Genomic DNA, 5116 nt, shown 5'->3' on the forward strand with positions numbered 1-5116 from the left:
GTTGGTAAATGGGCTATAAATTTCATCTTTAACTGATAGTAAATCTGATGTCATTTCTGTTTCCATTCTTACGTTGGTAAATCATTATAAATGCGGTCTTGTTAAGTACAGACTATTATCTCACAATGTCTGTAAAAATGTAAATTTCTGCAAACTAAACCACTCAACTATGACCTTTGATGGCAACTTTATGGATGAGAAAAAGATTAAAATGCAAGTCAGCCATTTCAGATAAACCAGGAGAAGGAGAGGAGTCAAAGAAAAAGGTTAGGTTTACAGGGTCTGACTCAGCATCCACCTCACTCTGAAATGGAAAACCTGGATTACCTAGTTTTAGCCAACATGTTTTCTGACACAGAGCCCTGATTCTGGAATGATCTTGTCCAGAATTAACATGACATAAAGACTTTTGTATGACTTTGGTTGCTTCAGGTAAAAGTATTCACCTACTGGAGCTCTCAAAAAAGAGCTGACAGAGGAAGAAGTGTTTTTCTGTTAAGTAACAACAGTAAATTCTTTGACCAGTAACAGTCTTTTTGGACAAGAGTCTAATAACCAGCTAATCACCAGAAGTAGTCAGCCTTAATAAATTTGGCACACATTTTGTCTACTGTAACGCTGACGAAAGCCTTGTACTGAAAGACCTCGTTTTTTCTTACTGCCTTGTTACATTAATCATTATTAATTCATCATCATGTCATCATCAAGTCTAGATAGGTTGTACTAAGAACATTGTACAACTTTGAAATAAAAGCATTATTAGGGTAGAAAGCAAATCTGTGCTTATTTTAGTATAGCCTTTTAGCTGTTGTGTGGAAAAGGGAATGGGTAAAGAAGAAATGTGGGCAATGCCAAGCCTCAAGTCTGTGGGATACCTGCGGTAGTGTGGTCACCATCAGGCTCATCTGTGGTCCACTGTCCTTGCTTGAATCTTGGTGGTCCTATGGGAAGAAGAGTAAACTGTGTAAGTAGAAAAAATATGTACCTTGTGACCCTGGAACAGAGAAGACAAATACTGAAAAACATGCAAAATTGTGACTGAAATGCAGTACAGTCTTATCACCCTGCTACTTAACTCATCTACTGTGCTAAAATTTAAAATATTTAAAAAGTTTCAATATTACACTGTCAGTCAAATACCTAGTCCAGTTCTCCTTCAGTTAAAGAATGTGTGATTTTTTTTTGGCAGAGCTCTTGAAGGAAAAGAATGACAAAGGTTGAAGCAAATGATTTTACCCATTCATGGTTCTCTATATGCAGAGAATTAATGCCAACTGAACTGACGTGGCTTGAAAATAAAATGGTGGGAAAGCAGCTAGCAGCAATAGAAAAAGCTAACAGTAATAGCATGCAAGGGTACAAAGAAGGTTACACAATACAGGCAACAATAGTGCTATCAGGCTCTTTAGAAAGTAGGTTAGAAGTTTTTTTAGACTGATCGTTTTGAGTATCCCCTACCAAAGTACATTCAGTACATCCAGTTACAATTACAGAAATTGTGGTTTTCTTGTGGATTATTGGAAATCTGCTCTAGACAGGCAATAGGGACATGGAATGTCACCTCTCTGGTGGGGAAGGAGCCTGAGTTAGTGCGTGAGGTTGAGAGGTACCGGCTAGATATAGTCGGGCTCACCTCTACGCATGGCTTGGGCTCTGGAACCAGTCTCCCAGAGAGGGGCTGGACTCTGTCTCAGTCTGGAGTTGCCCCTAGTGAGAGGCGGCGGGCTGGGGTGGGTATTCTAATATCCCCTCGGCTTGCTGCGGTACGTTGGGGTTTTTCCCGGTGGATGAGAGGGTTTGTTCCCTGCGCCTTAGGGTCGGGGAAAGGGTCCTGACTGTCATCTGCGCTTATGCGCCGAGTGCAGTTCAGAGTACCCAGCCTTCTTAGGCTACGTTCACACTGCAGGTCTTAATGCTCAATTCCGATTTTTGATCAAATCCGATTTTTTTGTCTGCCTGTTCACACTACACATAAAATGCGACATCAAACGCTCTCCAGTGTGAACGCTCAAAGCGGCCCGCATGCGCAAAAGAGATGTCACACAGAACTCGCTCTGTTTAGACCCAGAGCAAACAATATTGTTTGACTGATTGCCCTTAATATAAAGAATTCGGACTTTATGTTTCCAGATTTTGCTTTAAGTTATTTTGTTATTTACATAATAATGTAGATGACCTAATAATGATCGTTTTTGCTGTTTTAGAGGAGCGGTGCTTCAAGGATAGTTGCAGATTTCTGTCAGAATCTGCAGAAAATACAGTAAAATAAATGTTCACATTTCTCCAACATTGTCTTCCCAACAGTTTCACCGGATGGTAGGAAATCGTTCGCGATGTCTTCTCCGGCGCTGATAATTGGCGTCTGTCTGTGTCAGTGACGTAAAAGACGGATTTAATGCGACTTGACCGTTCACACAGCAGTCGCTTTCTAAAACATCGGATCATATCGGATTCAGTACCACATACGAAAGTGACCCAGATCGGATTTGAAAATATCGGATTTGTGCCGTTCACACTGTCATATCATGATCGGATACGGGTCGCATAGGGGCGAAAAAATCGGATTTGATGCGCTTTCGCCTGCAGTGTGAACGTAGCCTTAGAGTCCCTCGGGGGGTGCTGGAAGGTGCCCCCCGGGAGACTCTGTTGTCCTGCTGGGAGACTTCAGTGCTCACGTGGGTAACAACAGCGAAACCTGGAGGGGCGTGATTGGGAGGAACGGCCTCCCTGATCTGAATCCGAGCGGTGTTTTGTTATTGGACTTCTGTGCAAATCACAGTTTGGCCATAACGAACACCTTGTTCGAACATAAGAGTGTCCATAAGTGCACGTGGCACCAGGACGCTCTAGGCCGCAGGTCGATGATCGATTTTGTAATCGTATCACCAGACTGCGACCATATGTTCTGGACACTCGGTAAAGAGAGGGGCTGAGCTGTCAACTGATCACCACCTTGGTGGTGAGTTGGATCAGGTGGCGGGGGAGGACGCTGGACAGACCCGGTGCACCTAAACGCGTAGTGAGGGTGTGCTGGGAACGTCTAGCAGAGGCCCCAGTCCGCGAGATCTTCAACGCACACCTCCGGCAGAGCTTCAACAGCATTCCGGGGAGACTGGGGACATTGGAGTCCGAATGGACCATGTTCAGCGTCTCCATCGGCTGAAGCTGCTGCATTGAGCTGCGGCCGCAAGGTGGTTGGTGCCTGCCGTGGTGGTAATCCCCGAACCAAATGGTGGACACCAGAGGTGAAAGGGAGCCACCAAGCTGAAGAAGGAGTCCTATCGGGCTTGGTTAGCCTGTGGGACTCCGGAGCGCAGCCGACAGGTACGACAGGCCAAGCGGGAATGCGGCTCGGGCAGTGGCTGAAGCAAAAACTCGGGTGTGGGAGGAGTTCGAGAGGCCATGGAAAAAGACTTTCGGACTGCCTCGAAGAGATCTGGCAAACCGTCAGGCGTCTCAGGAGGGGAAGCGGTGCTCTACCTGCACTGTGTATAGTGCTGGCGGAGCGCTGCTGACGTCGACTGAGAAAATTGTCAGGCGGTGGAAGAAATTCGAGGACCTCCTTAATCCCACTGACACGTCTTCCGAGGAGGAGCAGAGTCTGGGATGAGGGGAATGACCCGCCAATTTCCGGGGCGAGGTCACTGAGGCAGTTAAACAACTCCTTGGTGGCAGAGCCCCTGGTGTTGATGAGGTCCGCCCCGAGTTCCTGAAGGCTCTGGACGTTGTAGGGCTGTCCTGGTTGACACGCCTCTACAATGTTGCGTGGAGATCAGGGGCAGTACCCCTGGACTGGCAGACCGGGGTGGTGGTCCCCATCTTTAAGAAGGGAGACCGGAGGGTGTTCCAACTACAGGGGATCACACTCCTCAGCCTCCCTGGGAAAGTCTATGCCAGGGTGCTGGAAAGGAGAGTTCGTCCGTTAGTCGAACCTCGGATACAGGAGGAACAATGCGGTTTTCGTCCTGGTCGCGGAACACTGGACCAGCTCTTTATCCTCTCAAGGATACTTGAGGGTGCATGGGAGTTTGCCCAACCAGTCTACATGTGTTTTGTGGACTTGGAGAAGGCATTCGACCGTGTCCCTCGGGGTGTCCTGTGGGAGGTGTTGCGGGAGTATGGGGTGTCTGGCCCATTGCTACGGGCCATTCGATCCCTATACAACCGTTGCAAGAGTTTGGTTCGCATTGCCGGCAATAAGTCGGACTCGTTCCGGTGGGTGATGGGCTCCGCCAGGGCTGCCCTTTGTCACCGGTTCTGTTCATAATTTTTATGGACAGGATTTCTAGGCGCAGCCAAGTGGCGGAGGGCTTTCACTTCGGTGGCCTCAGAATCTCATCTCTGCTTTTTGCGGATGATGTGGTTCTGTTGGCTTCATCAGGTGAAGGCCTCCAGCTCGCACTGGAGCGGTTCGCAGCCGAGTGTGAAGCAGCGGGAATGAGGATCAGCACCTCCAAATCTGAGGCCATGGTTCTCAGCCGGAAAAGGGTGGAGTGCCCACTCCGGGTCGGGGATGAGTTCCTGCCCCAAGTGGAGGAGTTCAAGTATCTCGGGGTCTTGTTCGCGAGTGATGGGAGAAGGGAGCCGGAGATCGACAGACGGATCTGCGGCTGCAGTGAAGAGGGAGCTGAGTGTAAAAGCGAAGCTCTCAATTTACCGGTCGATCTACGTCCCTACCCTCACCTATGGCCACGAGCTGTGGGTAGTGACCGAAAGAACGAGATCGCGGATACAAGCGGCAGAAATGAGCTTCCTCCGAAGGGTGGCTGGCCTCTCCCTTAGAGATAGGGTGAGAAGTTCGGCCATCCGGGAGGGGCTCAGAGTAGAGCCGCTGCTCCTCCACATCGAAAGGAGCCAGTTGAGGTGGTTCGGGCATCTGACAAGGATGCCTCCTGGGCGCCTCCTGGGTGAGGTGTTCCGGGCATGTCCCACCGGGAGGAGGCCCCGGGGCAGACCCAGGACACGCTGGAGAGATTATATCTCTCGGCTGGCCTGGGAACGCCTTGGTGTTCCCCGGATAAGCTGGAGGAGGTGGCTGGGGAGAGGGAGGTCTGGGCTTCTCTGCTTAGGCTGCTGCCCCGCGACCCGGCCTCGGATAAAGCGGATGAAGATGGAT

General features: G+C 49.3%; 1 long non-coding RNA gene across 1 annotated transcript in view; it reads right to left on the reverse strand.

Moving 5' to 3' along the window:
• Positions 1 to 1324, reverse strand: part of LOC112845253 (uncharacterized) — a 4400-nt gene extending 3076 nt beyond the window's left edge. Inside the window, exon 1 of the long non-coding RNA XR_003218045.1 lies at positions 876 to 1324. This is a non-coding gene — a long non-coding RNA (uncharacterized LOC112845253). The remainder of the gene's footprint in view (positions 1 to 875) is intronic.
• Between the last annotated feature and the right edge of the window lie 3792 nt (positions 1325 to 5116).

The sequence above is a fragment of the Oreochromis niloticus genome, unplaced genomic scaffold (assembly GCF_001858045.2).
Source record: "Oreochromis niloticus isolate F11D_XX unplaced genomic scaffold, O_niloticus_UMD_NMBU tig00003867_pilon, whole genome shotgun sequence".
NCBI lineage: Eukaryota > Metazoa > Chordata > Actinopteri > Cichliformes > Cichlidae > Oreochromis > Oreochromis niloticus.